At 37.1% G+C, this 23301-nt stretch overlaps 1 long non-coding RNA gene across 1 annotated transcript in view; it reads right to left on the bottom strand.

The window, feature by feature from the left end:
* Positions 1–7041, bottom strand: part of LOC123569812 (uncharacterized) — an 85341-nt gene extending 78300 nt beyond the window's left edge. The window contains exons 1-2 of the long non-coding RNA XR_006693618.3: positions 6934–7041; positions 4194–4368 (exon numbers count right to left, since the gene is read on the bottom strand). This is a non-coding gene — a long non-coding RNA (uncharacterized lncRNA). The remainder of the gene's footprint in view (positions 1–4193; positions 4369–6933) is intronic.
* Between the last annotated feature and the right edge of the window lie 16260 nt (positions 7042–23301).

The following is a 23301-nucleotide window of genomic DNA, read 5'->3' as shown; positions in this document are numbered from 1 at the left end:
ACGCACCAAGAAGGGGAAACCTACAAAGTTACTTCGCGAAGGCTAATACGTTGATTGAGTTTGCAGCTGCAGTACTTGCTTAGGGTAGAAAACAGAGCAAATACTAAGCAAGGTGAAAGTTCCAAAATTTTTTAATGTCTATTTTATCAAATTGCACCATGATGTATTCTTTTTCCGTATAGCCTTTATATTCAGTAACTATTTGTACTTTTTATCCTAAAATAAAAATTACCCATTGTAGTAACAATGATGGTGGTGTATTTTATTTCACAAATAAAATAAAGATAGGCAAATTTTTTTTGTAAAAGATCAGGTTGTGTATTTAAGTCTGTGCGACCATAGGACCATAAGGCCTCTCTCACAGCTAGTCAACTCTGCCATAATAGAGCAAAAGTAGATATAAGCAATTCATAAACAAATGGATGTAGTAGTGTTCCAATAAAACTTTGTTTACAAAGATGACCAATGGACTGGATTTTGAACACAGCCATAGATGGCAGTCTCTGTGACTGATACTTAAGTGTCATATATTTGCAATTCTGCTAACATTTCATGAATGATTTAAAACTGCAAAATGGATCAAAATATTTTGTTTGCTGCAAGTTATTAGAATCCTTCAATCAAAAATATTTTATAGTAGGATATGCTTATCTTCCTAATACATTACTGTTTTTTATATTCTAGGAACCAGTTATTTATAATATACATAAGCTGCATTAATATTAATTTTGCTACCAGTATAACAATGGAAATAATTCGTGAGCAAAAAAAGACACAAAAGATAATGCGATGTAGAGAATGTTTGAGCTAAAATAGGAAGAAATCATTGTAATTTATACCTCTCAAATTACAGTTAAAAAATAAGTCTGCTGGGCGCCGTGGCTCACGCCTGTAATCCCAGCGCTTTGGGAAGCCGAGGTGGGCGGATCACGAGGTCAGGAGATCGAGACCATCGTGGATAACACGGTGAAACACCGTCTCTACTAAAAATACAAAAAAATTAGCCGGGCGAGGTGGCGGGTGCCTGTAGTCCCAGCTACTTGGAAGGCTGAGGCAGGAGAACGGCGTGAACCCGGGAGGTGGAGCTTGCAGTGAGTCGAGATAGCGCCACTGCACTCCTAGTTTGGAAATATGTTGATGCCACTCAGAGTTGTGACAAAACCAAGATTTTTAAGTTCAGGGGTACATGTGCAGGTTTGTTATATAGATAAACTTGTGTCACAGGGGGGTTTTGTACAGGTTACTTCATCACTCAGCTATTAAGCCTAGTACCCATTAATTAATTTTCCTGTTCCTCTCTCTCTTCCCACTTTCTATCCTCTGATAGACCACACTGTGTTTCCCTCAAAGTGTCCATGTGTTCTCATCATTTAGCTCCCACTTATAAGTGAGAACATGCAGTATTTGATTTTCTATTCCTGCATTAGTTTGCTAAAGATTATGGCCTCCAGTTCCATCCATGTTTCTGCGAAGGACAAAATGTCATTCTTTTTGTGGCTGCATAGTATTCCATAGTGCATATGTATCACATTTTTTAAATTTAGTCTATCATTGATGGACATTTTGGTTGATTCCATGTCTTTGCTATTGAGAGTAGTGCTGCAATGAACATACATGTGCATGTGTCTATAATAGAACAATTTATATTCCTCTGGGCATGTACCTAGTAGTGGGATTGCTGAGTTGAAGGGTTTTTCTGTTTTTAGTTCTTAGATGAATTGCCACAATCTTCCACAATTATTGAACTAATTTACACATCCACCAACAGTGTATAAGCATTATTTTTACTCTGAAACCTTGCTAGCATCTGTTAGTTTCTGATTTTTTAATAATAGCCATTCTGACTGGCAGGAGATAGTATCTCATTGTGGTTTTGATTTGCATTTTTCTAATAATCAGTGATATTGGGCTTTTTTTTTTTTAATGATTGTTGGTCACACGTATGTCTTCTTTTGAAAAGTGTCTGTTCATGTTCTTTGCCCACTTTGTAATGGGGTGGTTTGATTTTTCTCTTGTAGATTTAAGTTCCTTATAGATGTTGGATATTAGATCTTTGTTAAATGCACATTTTGCAAGAATTTTCTCCCATTTTATCAGCTGTGTGTTTCACTTTTGACAGTGTCCTTTGCTGTGCAGAAGCTTTTTAGTTTAATTAGATCCCATTTGTCAGGTTTGCTTTTGTTGCAAAATTGCTTTTGTCTTCATCATGAAATCTTCACCCGTTCCTATGTCCTGAATGGTACTGCATAGGTTGTCTTCCAAGGCGATATGGTTTGGCTGTGTCCCCACCCAAATCTCATCTTGAATTTCTATAATTCCCATGTGTTGTGGAAGGGACCCAGTGGGAGACAGTTGAATCATGAAGGTGTGTCTTTTCTGTGGTATTCTTATGATAGTGAGTAAGTCTCACAAGATCTAATGGTTTTATAAAGGGAGTTTCCCTGCACAAGTTCTCTTCTCTTGTCTGCCACCACGTGAGACATGACTTTCACCTTCTGCCATGATGGTGAGGCCTCTCCAGCCACATGGAACTGTGAGTCCATTAAACCTCTTTCTTTTGTAAATTGCCCAGTTTCGGGTATGTTTTTACCAACAGCATGAAAACAGATTAATACAGTAAATTGATACTGGGAATGGGGCACTGCTGAAAAGATACCCAAAAATATGTAATTGGGTTTGGAATTGGGTAACGGGCAGAGGTTGAAACAGTTTGGAGGGTTCAAAAGAAGACAGAAAAAGGTGGAAAAGTATGGAATACCCTCAAGACTTGTTGAATGGCTTTGACCAAAATACTGATAATAATATGGACAAAGAAATCCAGGCTGAGGTGGACTCAGATGGAAATGAGGAACTTGTTGGGAACTGGAGCAAAGGTGACTCTTGTTATCTTTTAGCGAAGAGACTGGCAGCGTTTTGTCCCTGCCCTAGAGATATGTGGAACTTTGAACTTGAGGGAGATGATTTAAGATTAACTGGTGGAAGAAATTTTGTTTGTTTGTTTTAAAGAACATCTTTATTTACGCCTTAATTTCGTTATTTACCCAGTAGTCATTCAGGAGCACGTTGTTTGGTTTCCATGTATTTGTGTGGTTTTGAGGGAGTTTCTTAATCCTTAGTTCTAATTTGATTTCACTGTGGTCTGAGAGACTGTTTGTTATAATGAAATTTGCTTAGAAGAAATTTCTCAGCAAATATGCTTTGCTCCTAGTTAACACCAATGAGACAGCTAACTCAGATTTTCATAATCCTTATTCTTCTGCATTTAGGAAGATAGTGAAATGGATGGAGCATTAGGGATGGAGCTCTTAGGGACCTGTGAGGCCTCCAAGCTTAGAAATAAAGGAAAATCTGAAGTTTCTTAAAGAGAAATTCCAGGCACTTAGCTAGCCTTGAGACCTAAAACAGCAACTTGATAAGCAGGAAGGTAATAGTAGCTTAATACAGAGTTAGAATCACATGAATGTTGTGTTCCTTATAGAAACTAAAGAAAGCAGCCAGACGTGGTGGGCTTATGCCTGTAATCCCAGAACTGTGGGAGGCTGAGGTGGGTGAATCACTGGAGGTCAGGAGTTCAAGACCAGCCTGGCCAACATGGTGAAACCCCATCTCTACTAAAAATACAAAAATTAGCCGCACATGTTGGCGCACACCTGTAATCCCAGTTACTCCAGAGGCTGAGGCAGGAGAATTGTTTGAACACAGAAGGCAGAGGTTAAAGTGAGTGGAGATTGCACCACTGGACTCCAGCCTGGGCAACAGAGCAAGACTCTGTCTCAAAGAAAGAAAGAAAGAAACGAAAGAAAGCATCTTAACATAGATGTCCATGTGTTGTCTTCAGAAACTCAGACCGACACCAAATGGATCTATTGGCACATAGACCTCAGATGGCGGAAGCTGAAGACCAAACTCTGACCACAGTTCTTTGTTCTGAATTTCTTCCTGAGAGTCATGGATGAGGTCATACCCATGAGCCGAAGCTAACATTCTTTTCTGCTTATCTCAAATTTTTAGACAAATCTTGACTTCCTTAACCAATTAAAATTGGAAAATCTTTGAATCCATTTATGATCTGTGGGCCTCCACTTCTAGATGTCCTTCCTTTTTAGGTCAAGCCAATGCAACCTTCATGTGTCAATTTATTACTTCGCCTGTAACCTCTGCCTCCCCTCTCCCCCACATTTAAAAATCCTTACCTGTAAGCCATCTGGGAGCTCAAGTCTTAAGCATGAGCTGCCCAGTTTTCCCAGCTTGACGCCTTGCAATTAAACACCTTCCTTTTCCCACTGCAAACCTTGGTATGAATATCTGCTCTTCCTGGGCTGGGCTTGCAGACTCCAGTTTGGTTTGATAACAATAGTGAATGTGAAGCTATAAAGAAAGCACGTGGGACATTGTCAGCTTCAATGTGATCACTCAGAGGTGCTCTGCCATTGCTCAAGAGCTATCAGTGGACAATTCCTTCCTTAGTGACTCCTCTCATTTGAGAATGAGGATTTGTGTGTCGCATTCAACTGTTGTAAGAAAAAATAGCCCTTTCAACTTAGAGTTGGTAATATCCATGAATTAGAAAATAGTGAAATCTAATAATAAATAATACGTTAAATCTTTCAATAGATTTCTGTTTCAACAGTTCTCATCCCTATATGTCTTTTCTGTCCTCGTTTTCTTTGATTTATGGAATCTGTTTGTATCAACTTTTTTTCCCTTCTCTCTAAATAGCTTTTTCTTCTCCTAGTCTGACAATTATACTTTATTGTCATAATATACAATTCTTGTTACGAGCGAAACCTCATTTTATTTTTCCACTTACTCTGCAGTGATCTCGCATAGTTGGCTTTAGTATAAAGCTCCTGGCTAGTCACCCAGCCACTCCCCCACACAGCCAGCTATTCACAATTAGTACAAATCCCTCAATTCAATTTTATTCAATGCAGTTCAATTCAAAGCGGCTCAATTCAAGTCAGTTGAACTCATTCTCCCACATGTTGGTGCCAATTCTAATTCTATCCTCTTCTCTCTCTTTTTGTTTTCTTTTCTTTCTTTTTTTCTGTGGATGATCAAAGCATACATGAGAAATAGACCTGGTAATTTGATCAATCATTCAGCTATCCTTTCTTTGCAGGGTGGATGTTTACAATTGTGTGCCACTCTTGACTATTTCCAGTTTTCCATACACATCTTATTTAATGCATCGATACTCCTTTCTTCAGTGCTTTAAGATTTATTTATTACTTCCAGAACTCTTCCCTTTTTAGAACTACTCAGTTAACTTCCCATTTTGACTCACACTGATTGTTTTTGTTTTACAAGAGCAGGAACTTCCATAATCATAAGATTTGTGATGGCATTACAAATTTACTAAATTTGTAAATTTGTAAATAAAAGACACTCACTTTTATAATATATCGTGACAGAGAATCTGTGATATATTTTTTAAAATTTCACAGCTTTAAAGCTCCTGAATTATATCTACTCTTGTGTTTGTTATAATTTTTTCTAACATGTCTATTCTTCTTCCTCAAGTCTTTGTACATACATCTGATCATTTTACCTTTTTTTTTTTTTTACTCTTTATAAATTGAGAGATTCTGTCCAATATCATTAACATTGTTATTTTGTGCTTTAGGCCAACTTTCTCCATTTTTAAAAACTAAGAATTACCCCTCCTCTATTTTTCTGTCATCAGTAAACTATTTTCTAATTGATACAGTCATTAAAGTTTATTTTGAGTCTTTAAATGATATTATATTTTATTTTCAGGTAATTTTGAATCTGGATGTGTCTCACAAATGTTATCAATATTAGCAAAATATGAATTTGCTGTTTACTCTGTTACTGCTTTATACTCTATATGATGGACACATCTAATATATATTTGTATTTTGTATACACCAGTGATGTGTTAGTAAGGAATATCAACAAATATTTACAAGGAAGCAATTGAATTCAGGGTAGTGATATTAAAGTGGATCGATAAGGTACAATCCATGCTTTACACAGTAAATGTCTTCTCCTGTTACTCTTCTCCAGGTAAGCAAATGGCATCACCATCAACTGAGTAGCTCTGGCTCAACCTCGGGGTTGATATTTGATTCCTCTCAAGTTCTTATACTCAACTTCTTGTTCATTAGTTGCAAAATATACCTCAAATCTAGCAGTCTCTCACTAGTAACTTCCTCCAATCTTTCCCTGGACTGCATGTGAACCTTCTAGCTGGTCTCTTTGTTTCTACTCTTAGCTAAAATAGTTCATTTGCAGTCAGAATAATGTCTCCAAATTGACATCAAAGTATATCATTTTCTTCCAATGGTTTGCAGAGTAATTAGGTTAAAAACAAAATTGCTTATAATATCTTGTAAGGTCCTACAGGATTTGGTCTCATCCATTAGGACTTTATCTCTTTTAATTCTTCTTATTTGCTTGGCTTCATCCACAAAGACATTCTTTTTATTCCTCAAACACCCAATGCTCACTCCCTTTTTTGAGCTTTTGCTGTGACTTAATGATCCTAGGCCTAGCAAACCACCCTCTTAGGTGTTATTTGGGGTGTCTCTTTCTCTTCATTTAGAACTTTGTTTAAAAGTCATCTCTTTGAAGAGGTAAGCCTAACCACCCTCATCAATGTTGACGACTTTTCTGCAAATTACTCTCTATACATTTTTCTAGAGCATTTAATCATTTATTTATTTATTTATTTATTTGCTGTGTCAAGCATTAGGGAGTCCATAAAACTCAATATTTTTCTCAACAGGATCTTTTAGTTTAGATATCTACCATAACTTAGAGGTAGCAAAAGCCTAAGGCTTCAGAACTATGATTTTCTAGACCATAGTGAGGAATCTGGGATTAAGAGGATTTACCTCAAATGAGAAGCATATATTAATACAGTTTCAACAGTTCTCACATTTTTATTTGATGAGACTCAACTCTTACATTTTGAGCTAGCAGAGATGTTCTCCTGCAAGAATGCCCTCTGAACCATGCCTCTAAGAAACAAGAACAAAAATCACAATGTCAGCACACTGATTTAATCATCTGTTCACCTTTTGCTGCCTTTATTTAACAGAGCCTTCTTGCCTTACTAAAATAACAATTCAGTTTGTTATGTGAATGTTGTACAGTTTTCCTGAACCATAGCTATCATGGGAAAAAATGCTTTAAATATAATATTAACCATTAAGGGAAGGGATGAATGTGTAAAGAGTTTTATAAGATTACACAACAAAATAACAAGAAGATTTTTAACGAATAAGAACAATGAAATTCTATGCCTCTGAACCAAAAGGGAAAGTATATGAAGGGTAACATTTAATAAGTACTTGAACCCATTATACTTGTTACTTTTAAGAGACTTAAACTTTCTGAACCTTGGTTTTCTCATGAATAAAGTGGGGATAAAATTTGACAGTTGTGAGGCCTCACAACAATACAGACAGTGACAGTTTGAGTATTCTTAACATTATTTCATGGGCCACAGAATAAGGTAATGTTGACCATAAACCTTTTCATGAATTAACTTTTCTTTTCTCTTACTTTCTTTCTTTCTGTTTTCTTTATTTCTTCTTTCTTTCTTTTCTCTCTTTCTTTTTCTTTCTTCCTTCCTTCCTTTTTTTTTTTTTTTTTTTGAGACAGAGTCTCACTGTGCTGCCCAGGATGGAGTACAGTGGTGTGATCTACTCGGCTCATTGCAACCTCCGCCTCCCAGATTCAAATGATTCTCCTGCCTCAGCCTCCCAAGTAGCTGGGATAACAGACGTGTGCCACCACACCTGGTTAATTTTTGTATTTTTAGTAGAGATGGGGTTTCACCATGTTGGCCAGTCTAGTCTTGAACTCCTGACCTCAAGTGATTCACTCGCCTCGGCCTCCCAAAGTGCTGGGATTACAGGCATGAACCAACACCCAGCCAATATTTCTAACTAATGTAGAATGACTGACTTGAACTAAAAACTATGATTTGGAAACTTAGTGAACATTTTTCCATCAGGTTCCAGTCTTACCATGATCTGTTTTGGAATCTTTAGCTTTAAAACTCAAAGTTTTACTTCTTGGTGGCTAAAAATTTAAACAAAGGGCAGACATAAATAACTACATAGTACATCTTACTATTTGATAAAAGGTTATTTACAAGAAAAATGCCATTTTAGATAGAAACAAGTTTTCTATTGGTGTTCTAATGGTGGTGTTTTAACATAGTTCATATGAATTTATAGAGCTGACAACTTTCTATAAAAACGCAATTAGCAACATAGTGTCTGGTGATCACTTTAAAGGCCTTCGATTCCTTGGTCCTCTGCATTATCCCTTCTGACAATATTTTTGAGTCAGTGTAACACATTTTATATGTGTGTATGTGTGTGTAAGTGAATTATATAAAGCATTATATATAAAGTCTGTGGGATAACATGTAGTGCCTCTTAAGCACTCATGAATGATATCTATCATTATTATTCTGATTCTAAGTCCTGTGATCATTCCATTATGGTTATTATTCTACTATTGATATCACAGATATAAAAATTTACCTAGATATCCCTATTTGCATAAATGCTCCAAATGAAATTTTTTTTTCAAGTGGAGCCTTTTTTATTTATACAACAAAATTTTTCTCGTACTTTTTTCTTTCAAACAAATTCAATTGCTTTAACATTAAGTCAAGTGCTAAAGCAATTTTAGTTATAAATATTTTTCTTATTTTCTTGTGGTTAGGACTTGACAGTGAATACACCCGTTGTATGACTTAGAAAGCACATCACCAGAGCACGTGTTTTGAGTGCCCTCTAGTGGTCTTTCAATCAGTAACAGCCAACGTCACCACTACAGATTTTCCGCAGAAGCTCCTGTTTTTCCAATCAAGGAAATAATCTTCAAAGGAGACAAATAAACTGCCTTCTGTTACAATTCTTGGAAAAACTCAAATAAAGGAGAAATTCATCAAAGCATTTTTTCAATTATAGAAAGTTTTATTGCGACATTTTATTTTTTTTTAACTGAATACTGTTATGTAGAAATCGTAAACAGTGGTATAATAAATACGCTTTGTAGAAACTATAAATATTGTTATAGGATGGGCACGGTGGCTCACGCCTGTAATCCCAGCACTTTGGGAGGCCGAGGCGGGCGGATCACGAGGTCAGGAAATCGAGACCATCCTGGCCAACATGGTGAAACCCCTTCTCTACTAAAAATGCAAATTTTAGCTGGGCAGCTGGGCGTGGTGGTGCGTGCCTGTAATCCCAGCTAGTTGGGAGGCTGAGGCAGGAGAATCGCTTGAACCAGGGAGTCAGAGGTTGCAGTGAGCCGAGATGGTGCCACTGCACTCCAGCCTGGGTGACAGAGAGGGACTCCATCTCAAAATAAAAAATAAAAATAATAATAATTAAAAAAAATGTTGTTATAAAGGTATTATTCTGTGGTCAAGCGTGGCAGCTTACACCTGTAATTCCAGAACTTTGGGAAGCATAGGAGGGAGAATCACTTGAGCCCACCCAGGAGTTCGAGTCCAGCCTAGGAAAAAAGAGAGACCCCGTCTCTACAAAAAAAAAAAAAAAAAAGAAATTTAATTTGCTAAGCATGGTGGCACATGCCTGCAGTGTCAGCTACTTGGGAAGCTGAGGTGGGAGGATCATCGCTTGAGCCTGAGATGAGGCTGCAGTGAGCCGTGATTGCACCACTCTACTCCAGCCTGGGTGACAGAGCTAGACCCTGTCTCAAAAACTAATAAATAAATTAATTAATTAATTAAATACAAAGTTGTTATAAAGTTACCTTGTTAATAAAAGAAGTTCTATTTTCTTTGCCATTCCTCCATCATGGCTTTTGTTTTTCCCTTACTGCCTTTCTTTTAAAACTTCCTTATTAACCTTGTTTTACTATTTTTTACATACATTGAGTTATCTATTTAAGTGTATTTAAGCATTTAAAAGTGCCTGACACATTAATATCTTAATAAATGTTAAATAAATAAAATCCTAACTGAACGATAAATTATCTAGTTAAATGAGAGAATGTTTAAACTCAGTCATGACTGTAAATAAATACCACCCATAGAACATTTTTATTAGCCATGGAATCTTCTATTTCATCCTGAATTATGTATTGTATTATACTTTCAAAGTAAATACAAGAATTTTTGTTTGATAACTGAAGGGAACTAATAGGTGACCGTGTCTTCATACGTGTTGTTCTCTGAACACATTTTGTAGATGAGATTCAGTTCTTTTTTCTCATTTTAGAATTATATTTCAAATTGTGATTTAAATTCTTCTTTGAATCATATTATAATCAGGAAATGGTTTTCTGTGTTCAGCATGGTATTATATCATATATCGATATAGCATATATATATCGATAGACTCTATCGATATAATAAAATAAAGTCATAGAACTAGAGCTCCCAGGGGGCAAAATGGTTTTCAGGGAAGTGTTGGGATGTCCTACACAGGCTCACTGCCCAGTGCCACCTTTACACTTTACTCCTGGCATTCCAGTGCAGTGCTCCTCAGCAGTCCCAGCTGTGGCTCAAGTAGGTCAGGTGTGGTTTGGTTTGCCACTCCAGAGGGCACAAACTGTAAACCTTTGCAGTGTCCACATGGTGCTAATTCTGCAGGTTCACAGAGCTTGCAAGCTGTGGGAAAATGGCTGCCTCCACCTAGATTTTAAAAGACGTGTCAGACAGCCTGAGGGCCCAGGAAGAAACCTGCCACAGAGATGGAGTCATCACAGAGTTCCCACTAGGGCAATGCCTAGTGTAGTCACAATGGTGGGGTTACCTCTAAGACCCCAGAACCGTAGAGCTACCAGCATCCAACTCCAGCTTGGGAGAGCTGCTGCATGAGTGCACCCTGCAAAGCTTTGGGGGCTGGGCTTCAAGAGCCATTGGGGGTTCAATGTGTCTTGGTGGTGGGACATGGAGTCAAGGAAGATTATTCTGGAACCTTAAGATTTAATGCTGTTTGTCCTGTTAATATTTGCACTTACTTGAGACCAGTTATCTTTTTTTGTTGTTGCTATTTATTTGTTTATTTATTTGGAATGGGAATGTCTATCTTATGCCTGCTCCACCATTGCAATTTGGAAATATAAGACTTACTTGAGCCGGGCGCGGTGGCTCAAGCCTGTAATCCCAGCACTTTGGGAGGCCGAGGCGGGTGGATCACGAGGTCAGGAGATCGAGACCATCCTGGCTAACATGATGAAACCCCGTCTCTACTAAAAATACAAAAAACTAGCTGGGCGTTGTGGCGGGCGCCTGTAGTCCCAGCTACTCGGAGGCTGAGGCGGGAGAATGGCGTGAACCCGGGAGGCGGAGCTTGCAGTGAGCCGAGATCGCGCCACTGCACTCCAGCCTGGGTGACACAGCGAGACTCCGTCTCAAAAAAAAAAAAAAAAAAAAAAAAAGACTTACTTGATTTTACAGGCTCACAGCTGGAGGTAATTTTGCCTCAGGATAAATAGTGCTGTAACCACCCAAAAACAGTTTCTTCTCACCTGCTTCCCAGATACAGCCAATTTATTAAGACAGGGAAATTGCTATAGAGAAAGAATTTAATGCATGTAGAGTCAGCTAAATGGGAGATAGGAGTTTTCTTATTAGTCAAATCAGCCTTTCTGAAAATTTGAAGGCTAGGGTTTTTAAAAGATAGTTTGGTGGGCAGGGGCCTAGCAAAGCGGAATGCTGACTTGTTGGGTGGGGGATAAAATCACCAGGAGTCAAGCTGTCCTCTGGTGCTGAATCTGTTACTGGGTAGGGACCGCAAGACCAGAAGAGCGAGTTTACTGATCTGGGTGAAGCCAGCTGATCCATCACGACCCAGGGTCTGAAAACTACCTCAAACACCAATGTCAGGTTTTCTAATATTAATGTTAGCTATAGGAACAATTGGGGAGGTTAATGATCTTGTGGCCTCAGACTGCATAATTTTTAATATTGTGGCTAATTTGTTAGTTTTATAAACACAATCTGGTCTTGAGACCAGGAGAGGGTTTGTTTTGGGAAGGAGCTGTTATCATCTTTGTTTTGAAGTTTAAGTATAAACTAAATTCCTCCCGAAGTTAGTTTGGCCAATGCTTAGGAATGAACAAGGGCGGCTTGGAGGTTAAAGGCAAGATGGAGTCGGTTAGGTCAGATCTCTTTCCCTGTCATAATTTTCTCACTGTGACGACTTCTGCAGAGGTGGTTTCAGCGCCTTGAGTCTCACCCATATCTAATTTAGATGAAACTCTGGACTTTAGACTTACAAGTGATGTTGCAATGAGCTAAGATTTTTCAAGCTAATGGCATGGAATGAAAGTATTTTGTATGTGAGAAGAACATAAGTTTTGAGGGCCAGGAGCAGACAGCTACGGTTGTGTGTTTGTCTCTTCCAAAACTCATGTGAAAATGTAATTGCTGTTGTGACGATATTGGGAGGTATGACCTTTAAGAGGCATCTAGGTCATGAAGTCTCTTACCTCATGTACGGACTAATGCCATTATTGTGAGAGCGGGTTTTGCCCTATCTTGCTCTCTTTCTTGCCCTTTCTTTGTCCTTCTGTCATGCGGAGCCTTCCACCACATTATGACACAGCAAGAAGGCCCTCACAAGGTGCCAGCACCTTGATATTGGACTTCCAGCCTACAGAACTGTGAGTCAATAAGTTTCTGTTCATTATAAAGTAGTCAATCTCAGGTATTCTTTTATAGCAGTACAAAATGGACTAAGAGAGCTAATTTATTCAGTTAGGCAGAATTTATTCTGCTTATATGCAGGAGTAGCCAGGGACTCTCTCTTTATAAACATATCTTAAAGGATGGGTTATCCTGAAAAGCAGATATGAAGAATTGTGGAAAAGGTCTATCTCAACAGTTAGCTGTGGAGTGTATGATTTAATACAAATAAATACAACTGTAAATGTTCATATATAGTTCAGTTAGGCTTTTTTGTCGTTGTTTTGTTTTGTTTTTTTGAGATGGAGTCTAGCTCTGTCACCCAGGCTCTGTCTTGGCTCACTGCAACCTCCGCCTCCTAGGTTCAAGCAATTCTCTGCCTCAGCCTCCCAAGTAGCTGGGATTACAGGTGTCCACCACCACGCCTGGCTCATTTTTGTATTTTTAATAGAGATGGGGTTTCACCATCTTGGCCTGGCTGGTCTTGAACTCCTGACCTCGTGATCCACCCGCCTTGGCCTCCCAAAGCGCTGGATTACATGCGTGAGCCACTGCACCTGGCCTATAGTTCAGTTTTTAAAATGCATTTGGACTTCAATTCCAAACTGAATGACTCATTTAAATATTGTTCACATTTTGTTGAATAATATTTTTAAAGCAATAACAACCGTATATCCAGTCGGCCTCCATTTACTTCTGAACTCAAGAAGAATAGCTCATGCCGTAAATGACAAAGAGCAGCACTTACAATTGGCAACATACTGAAGTCATTCACTCTCAGCTAAAAGATATGATCATTTCTAGTATAGCTTTTTACTTTTATTTTCTTTCTTTCCTTTTTTCTTTCTTTTGTTCCTTTTTTTTTTCTAGAAACATTTTTAGCATATATCTAGCCAATCAACTAAATTTGCTACTCATGCTACTTTGCTAACATTCATCAAAACAGTAAATCCTACTTAGGTCTGATAATTTAATTTCTGGGGTATGCATGGTCCCTATCTTACAACAAAAGTATAATTTTTATTTTTAATAATGCATAAAAGCTGATAGGAGGTTATTGCTAATCTAGAGAGTTCCATCAGCTACAGGAAAATCATGGCCAACTTGCTTACTCATCTATGTAATCACTTAGAATTGTGGGTAAAATTTAATTTGTACAATTGTTTATTTGTTGAGCCGTATCTTTAATGCTTCATAGCTCCACCTAAGAATCCAGGTAGTTTTTGTAGATTTTTTAATTATATAGCTCTTAGAAAAGGGGAATCATGATTATAAAACAAAACTAAAAACAATCTACTTTTATAGAATAAAATGATTGTTCTGAAAATATTCTATAAGAACAAAACAGATATTTAGTTATTTTCCAAAGAAGTGATCTAGAGCAGGGTTTTCAATACTCAGTCTCCTAAGGATTGTGATAGGAATTTAGAGTGGTGGTCTGTAATGAAATCTTCCTGGTACCTCTTTACTTAAGTCTCCTTGAATGGAGCTTGAAATAATGCAATCCACACCTTTAAAAAATGAATCTTAGGACAAGTGCGGTGGCTCACACCTGTAATCCCAGCACTTTGGGAGGCCGACGTGGGCAGATCACCTGAGGTCAGGAGTTTAAGAGCAGTCTGGCCAACATGGTGAAACCCCATCTCTGCTAAAAATACAAAAATTAGCCTGGCGTGGTGGTACGCCTGTACAGGTGGGTGCCTTTAATCCCATCTACTCCAGAGGCTGAGGCAGAAGAATTGCTTGAACCCAGGTGGCAGAGGTTGCAGTGAGCCGAGATCACATCATTGCACTCCAGCTTGGGTGACAAGAGCGAAACTCCATCTCAAAAATAAATAAATAAATAAATAAAATAAATAAAGAAGGATCTTAGAGCTTTAATAAAATGATAGATTATACAACAATAGCCAACTCCAACTCTAATTCCAACAGTGCCAGTTTTTATATTACCTAATTGAATCCTCACAATAATCCTATGAAGTAGGAAATAAGGAATACAGGGAAACAAAGGATTAGTAAGCCTAAGTCATTTCCCTGAGGTTACACAGCTGGTAAGTTATATAACCAGTGAGTCACATAACTCATTCTTGAGCACAATTAAGCCATCAACAAATATATAATTGTCTGAATGAAGATCTATGCTAATCAAAACAAAAAACTGTCAAATCTCCTCTTTTTATAACAGGGTACATGTATACATTGATTTTTAAAAATGGATTTAAAATACCCAGTACTTTAAAAGAGTATATTTCATGTCCAGAATGATGGTTTTGAAATGCAGAACCGCAGCCATCATGTTGTCTCTCTAACTGACAGTTGCCAGGGGTAATAACATAAATTCAACACAGTGAAAGACAAAATACATCATGCCATTAAGGAGATGATCTTACTCAGGTCATTGCAACAGAGAGATTCTTCATTAACGGGGAACATCTCAAGGAAGAGACTGAAAACCTGGGATATTATAAAACAAGGGAATCATGAGCAAGATGGATAGAAATCTTATCTGAGTCACTTAAGGATATTGAAGTATATGTGGGAACAGTAGTTATTTGGGATAAGACATTTTGGAACATGAAAGGGGAAAGGGTGGGGGAATTTATCATCCTTTGCTGTTTTCCAATGGCAAGGGCTCAGGCAAACTCTAACATGGTCAACACAGTAACATAATCTTTCTGAACATTCTTGTTCTAGATATGCTTCTATATTTCCTTAAATTTTAACAACTGACCTGAAAAGCATTGATCACTGCATATTTTAAAGTACTAAGTTTTTGCTAAATTAATTTGCCAATAGCACAATTTTTACAAATGGCTTTTTTTCTATATCACCCCCAAATTATTTAAATGTGTACTATAAGTTGAGCATACCTAATCCAAAAATCTGAAATCCAAAATGCTCTCAAATTTGAAACTTTTGAGCATCAACATGATACCACAAGTGGAAAATTTTACACCTGTCGTTATGTGATGAGTTGCAGTCAAAATGCAGGTGCACAACACAAAGCTTACTTAGTGTCCCCAAGGGGGAAAAATAATCTTTCGAGCCTTCTTCATCTGTGATATATCTTTTCCACACACACCCGGATTCCCCCATGAAGTACACGCACAAAGGTTAATAAAATGCCATGTGTGCAGGGTAAATATGTCAATGGCAGCCTCCACACAATGCCCTACATGGGGCCAAGATCCATGTGCATTACCCACTGCTCTGGCTTATTTTCTGCTGTGTGGTGTAAAGATTTTGTTGAAATTGTCCAAAGGGTCTGGATGATGCCCCTCTAGGTAACAGTAATAAGGAAAAGGATGAATTTATGCTTGTCTATATCACAGAAAGTAAAGCTGTTGAAGAAACTGGACAGCAACGTGCACGTAAAACAACTTACAGAAAATTATGATGTCAGCATAACCATCACATGTGACCTAAGGAAACAGAAGGATAAACTGTTGAAGTTCTCTGGTGAAACTGATGAACAGAACTTAATGAAAAATAGGCCAGGGGTTCACGCCTGTAATCCCAGCACTTTGGGAGGCTGAGGCAGGTGGATCCCTTGAGGTCAGGAGTTCAAAACCAGCCTGGCCAACATAGTGAAACACTGTCTCTACCCAAAATACAAAATTAGCCGTGGTGGTGCACACCTGTAATCCCAGCTACTCGGGAGGCTGGGATACGAGAATTGATTGAACCCAGGAGGCAGAGGTTGCAGTGAGCTGAGATTGTGCCATTGCACTCCAGCCTAGGCAACCGACTCAAGAGCAGTGAGTAATGCACATGGATCTTGGCCCCATGTAGGGCATTGTGTGGAGGCTGCCATTGACATATTCACCCTGCACACATGGCATTTTATTACTCTGTGTGTGTGTACTTCATGGGGGAATCCGGGTGTGTGTGGAAAAGATATATCACAGATGAAGAAGGCTGGAAAGATTATTTTTCCCCCTTGGGGACACTAAGTAAGCTTTGTGTTGTGCACCTGCATTTTGACTGCAACTCATCACATAACGACAGGTGTAAAATTTTCCACTTGTGGTATCATGTTGATGCTCAAAAGTTTCAAATTTGAGAGCATTTTGGATTTCAGATTTTTGGATTAGGTATGCTCAACTTAGACTCTGCTAAAGACTCTGTCAAAAACAAAAAAAGAAGTTAATGAAAAGTAGAAAAAAACTACATAAAGCTAAAAAATGAGACGAAGTATTAAAGGAGTGCATCCATCAGTGTGGCAGTAAACACATACAACTTAATGGTATGCTGATCATGAAACAAGCAAAGGTGTATCACAATGAACTGAAAATTGAAGGAAACTATAAATACTCAACAGGCTAGTTGCAAACATTTAAGAAAAAACATGGCATTAAATTTTTAGATGTGTGATAATAAAGCATCTGCTGATCATGAAGCAGCAGAGAAACTCATTGATTTGCCAAAGTCACTACTGATGAAAATATGACACAAGACCAAATACATAACACTGATGAAACATCACTGTTTCGGTGTTCTTGCCCCAGAAAGACATTTACTACAGCTGATGAGACACCACTACAGGAATTAAAACTGCTAAGGATAGAATAACTGTACTAGGATGTGCTAATGCAGCAGGCAAGCATAAGTGTAAATTAGCTGTGTTTGGGAAAATCTTGCATCCTTGCTTTTTTCAAGGAGTAAGTTTCTTACCACTTCATTATTATGAGAGATTTTGTCATTCCTTGACAAATTTGTCTGCTCATTCTTTATCTGAAATACCCATTACAAGTTATATTTCCAAAAGTGACTTCATTCATTCAACCATGTAACCAAGGTATCTATAATCAATGACACATAAATATAAAAACCCCTTCTTGAGCAGCATGCTAGCAGTAATGAACAAAGGCAAGGGTGCAGAAGGCTTTCAAAGAAGTCAGCATTGTATTCATCAGAGTTCATGTCTATATTTTATATATATATATATATATATATATATATATATATATATATATATATATATGAATGAAAGGGTACTTATTAGAAGAGTTGGCCTATGTGATTGTGGAAGCTGAGAAGTCACATGACAAGCTTTTTGCAAGCTGAAGACTCCAGGATGCTAATTGCATGCGTGAGTCCAAATCCAAATGCCTTGGAACAAGAAGAGCCAATGGTGTAATTCTCAGTCCAAACCATTGATTTAAGTCTTGGAGTCTAAAGGCTGCAGAACTGGAGTTGTTGTCCATGGACAGGAGAGGGAGAGTGTATCCCAGCTCTAGAAGACAGACCAACATATTTGCCTCTTCTCTGTTTTTCTTTTCTCCAGGCCCCCAGCAGATGGGATGGTGTCTGCCTATGTTGGGGACACATATTCCCCACCCAGTCCACACAGACTCACATGCTAATTTCCTCTGAAAACACCTTCATAAAGACACTCAAAAATAATGCTTTACCAGGTTTCTAGGTATTCCTTAAGTCAATTAATTGGATACCTAAAACTAAGTTTCACAAGCTTGAAGGATGCCATGTATGCTGTTGCCAATGCTTGGAACATGGTGACTAAAGACACAGTTGAGCATGCCTGGCGCAACCACTGGCCTGTGACTACTTTCAGTGATAATAAAATATAAAATGTTGACTTTGAAGGATTCCACATGTCAAGAGAAAATAAAATTGTATCTGACCTCCTTACATATGCAAAAACTACTCCTTCAGAGTCTGTTAGTAAGCTTGAAGAAGTGAACATTGAAGATGTTTTTAACATTAATAATGAAGTTCCCGTTGTTAATTCATTGACTAGTGAAATAACTGAAATGGTTCTGAATCAAGGAGATAGTGATAATAGTGATGATGAAGATGACCCCTTCAACACTGCAGAAATAGTGCCTGCAGATGATATAATGAAAATGTACAATGGACTCATTGAAGGACTAGAGCAGCCTGCATTCATAACTGAACAAGAAATCACTTCAGTTTTCAAAATGAAAGAAGCACTTTAAGACAAAAATGTTTGTTAATGAGGCAAATGACTCTGGAAATAACATTAAAAGACCCATCTAGCAGAATGCCTCCTAATCCCTAGAGGACACATTTCCTGCTTCTGAAGTTTCTTCTCATCTTGAAAAAAAAAATACAGCGTACAGTAAACTTTTAATCAAAACACAGCATCAAAGGTGGAGACTGCCGTTGCTTGTTGTTGCTGTTGTTTAAAGAATGATGCAGGTATTCTGCTGATACTATTGTGCTGCTAAATTATTCTAAACATACTATTTTTTCACTATGTTAATATGTCTTTTTTACTGTTAAGTAATTATGTGTGAGTAAGTGTTAGAAAATTATTGCTTATCAATAGCATATAAAGTCAGAGTAAGCAATAATGGTGATGTCAAACAACCACAGACTGTCCACATGGGTGGCTGAGATAGTGACACCTTTGCTTTCTGATGGTTCAGTGTACACAAACTTTGTTTCATGCATGTAATGTTTTAAAATATTGTATAAAATACCTTCAGGCTAGCATAAGTATATGCATAAGCATACACATATATGAAACATACATATGAACATATATATGAAACATACATATGAAACAAACATATATATGAAACATATATATGAACATATATATCAACATACATATGAAACAAACATATATATGAAACACAAATAAATTTTGTGTTTAGATTTGGGCCCTATTCCCAAGATATCTTATTATGTATATGCAAATATTCCAAAAATCCAAAACATCCTAAATTCAGAAGTGGTCTCACGCACTCAACTAGTATTTTATAATTTAAACAGAATTGCCTTAAAATACTCAAATCTACGGAAGAAATAAAAAGAAATGTAAGAATGAAAAGGGAAATTTGAGTATAAGGAGTCTTCTTTGTGTATAAAAAAATGCAACAGCAATACTGAAAAATGTCTGCAAATCCAAAAGTCAGAAAATAATAAAAAGCAATATAAAACAATTTGCTTTAATACTTTCCAAGGAAATGACTATAAGAAATTTACTTGTAATCTATGTAATTTGGAATTGTTTTTTCATTTGTGGCTTGGTTTGGATTCAGTTCCAGCCATATTAGTGGCCAGAAAAGCCACATTATATCTTAGGGATTAAAAGAACACTTTCAGGTACAGACAAGAGTATGTTTTAACTTAGGATAAGAACTTCATGAGACGGTTTGGGGCATGCAAATATGCAGAATGCTGTTTACTAATGGGAATTTTTATTAACTTAGAGGTATAAAGTTACAGTTTTCTTCTAGTTAGTTGGTTAATAAATACTTCCTGGCCCACAGAAATTAGTCTTAGGCAAGGATACAATAACTGAGGGCCATGCAGAAATTCCAATGGGCTTTTAAAGGTGGTCTATCTACCCCTATAATGATGAATATAACCAGCTCCATAAAGATCTACGGGTCCATGACTGAGTACAGAGCATGAACAAAAAAGCCAATCTAAAGCAGACTTTAATGTGGTAATGTTTATCTCTGGATTCTTTATGTTTCCTTTACCAGGATCTGGGACAAATTTCCCCCAAAAATTCTACTCTTGACGCTCTCTGTGTAAATGATTATACACTTACTCATGTCTACAGGTTATTTTTCTCTTTGCCATTCACCAGAAGTAACCCCTCTCAAAGTATTGATCTTTGGGTAACCATTACTGGTTTCATTTCTTGTTCAAACAGGTAATTGTTATGGCAGCCGAATTTATGTCTACACACAGTCACTTTCTCTGTGTTAAAGCTGTTGGCACATGTACCACTTCAAAGTCAAATCGCCTGAGGTTTGACATCCTCTACCATAGAGCAATGCCTGTCTTCTGCAGTGGTTTCACTGTCTCAGATTAAAAGCAATTCCTTCTTGTTTACAAGTTGAAACAGACCTAGTCTATGAAAGGTCTCTGTTTTTCCTCTATTATTTTCCACAATGTAATGAGAATACCCTGAAAATTGATTATATACGAATAACAAATGTTAAACCAATGATTTCTATTTCATACATGATTATTTGGAAATCTTAATTCAACCTAATGTCTAAGGCAAACACACATGCACAAAAACATGAATACATATAAATTAACTTGTGATAATTTTAAGTCCCTAAGTCTCAGGAACTAGAACACACACACACACACACACACACACACACACACACACACACACACACACACAGAGATATGTAGAGTCATGAATCACTTAACAATGAGGATAAATTTTAAGAAATATGTCTTTAGGCCATTCCATCATTGTTTGACCATTACAGAGTACACACAGGCCTAGATGGTATAACCTACTACATCCCGAGGCTATATGGTATAGCCTATTACTCCTAAGCTAAACTTGTACAGCATTTTACTGTATTGAATAACAAAGACAATTGTAACACAATGGTAAATATTTGTGTATGTAAACATATCTAAATATAGAAAAGATAATGTGCTGTGCTACAGAATATGGCATCTACAACATCACCAGGCAATAAAAAATTTTCAACTACACTATAGTCTTATGGAACCACTCTTGTGCATGGGGTTCATCATTGACTGAAACGTCATTACAGTGCATGACTGTATAGTACAGTTACACAATGGATAAGATTTCAGGGATTCATAAACATATTGTAATATTTTAAAATACAGGGTTTTTTTTTTTATAGGCCACTCAATTCCATAGATTGTTAAATTTTAAAAGGCTAGGAAATTTATCTCACTCTGACTTACTTGAGAGTATTTGATAATTCAACTGCTGATGTTTCTATAGACAGCTGTGTTTATTGTATCAAGTGAATCTAGCAAGTTGAAAACTTTCTGTTTCTAAATCAAAAAACGACCTATTTTATATAAATCTCCTCTGTGGAAACAGAGAACAGGGATTCTTTTAAGTGCTGTGTTACTCATCAATATGCAAAATGCAAAGTATTTTTGTAGTAAGATATGAAAAGTTTTTTTAAAAAAATGCTGAATAAGTTGAGAATCTGAAAGGAATACCTCTTGAAAATCTGAATCAAACTTCATTTTAATATTGCCAATTTATTTAATAATTTCAGCCAAGTAAGACACAGTAGCATACTCTAAAGCTCATTTTTCTTCTTTTCTAGCTACTAACATTTCCATCCAACTTCTGCTGCTGAAAATAATAGATGACAAAGTTTCTTTCTTGTCTGATTATAATTGAAAAATCCATTCATCACCCAGGTGTGGGAAAACTTGGCCCTGGGTACAGATCTTGGAGCACAGAGGAATTTGCCCTATAAGTCTCTTTCCTGTCTACTGCCCCTTAGGGATCCTGCTCACAACCAGGTGGAAGAAAAGTTTACTTCTTCACAGGGCCCAGGGAATTCTTGCTCTTCCTCCGCATACATACTCCTAAGCATCACACTTTCATCAATAATACCAGATGCTGCCACTAATGACCTTGGGAAGAATTCCACTGGTAGTTTAATAAACAACTTTTAAAATGAAAGAATCACAGAAACATGAAAGAATAAAAAAGAGAGAGAAAGAGATAGAAAGGGAGAGAATGAAAAAAAGAGAAAGTAAGAAATAGAGAAAAAGAGGAAGAAAGAAAGAGAAAAAGGTACAAAAATGACAGACGAAGGATGAGAAAAGGAAGTAAATTTGACAAAAGGTCATCCTATTTCTTATCATTGTCTCATGAGAATTACATCTGCCTGCATTTTCTCATTTTTAAAATAATTGAACTTGCAAAATTTTACTTAGAGAAGCAGATATACAGAATTGTCATTTTAGTAAAGTACCTGGTTCTCTCAGTGTTTGTATAATAATTGAATTCTCTCTCTCCCTACATCCCTCTATCTCTGTCTCTGTGCACTCTACCTTTAACTTTATTGCAAATAGCAAAGTATTGATTCTTTCAAAAAGCCCAGCATCCTGTGTGAGAATGCCAATTGTAACACCGCATTAGCTCTGAAACCTCTTTGCTAATAGTGAATCTCTTTGGCAGTTGTTCCGGAACTGCTGACAAGACATACTGCTATCTCTTCAATTTCATCTTCCTCTTCTTTCCTCCCTTTGGGAGAAGAACATCTGTATGCCTTAGAGGGAGTTAAATATGTTAGGACAGATCTCTTGCCTTTCAGCCTACTAAGAATTATTTTACTTTTTTCTCCCCAGCTCATTCTGTAGGGTTGGAGTTTTTTCTAGGGATCCTATATCAAAAGCCATATCTATTCACAGAATTAATTCTCAGTCAAGACATATTTAGGGAGGCTCCACTTTATGTCAAGAAATGTGCTTAGTCATTGGATTTAAGAACTCAAGTCAAAGTCTTTTCATTTGGGGGAAAGTAATCTAACATTAGACTCAGAGTGTGGTTTTCATTTTTCAAGAGCCTTTTAAAATAGAAAATACAAAAATCACACTTATGCGTGCTTTCTAAAATAATCCTATCTGTTTGGTACGTATTCTTAAACGAAATCCTGAAGTAAAATATGTAAGTATATTCTGACTGTATATTACCATTTGGAAACAAGGACTTTGAACATTGAAGTATTTTAAGCTTTGAAGAATGGAGTGCAGAATTTATATTTTGTGTTTGAACAACCAACCACGAGGTCTCAAACTATAGAATTAGGCATAAGTGAGAAAGGTAGCAGAATAGTGAGTATGAACAGGAAAGGTAGATAAGATTTTTTAAAGAACATACAGCTGGACACTAGACCTTT

Source organism: Macaca fascicularis, chromosome 17, assembly GCF_037993035.2.
Source record: "Macaca fascicularis isolate 582-1 chromosome 17, T2T-MFA8v1.1".
In the NCBI taxonomy this organism is placed as follows: Eukaryota; Metazoa; Chordata; class Mammalia; order Primates; family Cercopithecidae; genus Macaca; species Macaca fascicularis.
This window is presented reverse-complemented; position numbering and strand designations above follow the sequence as displayed.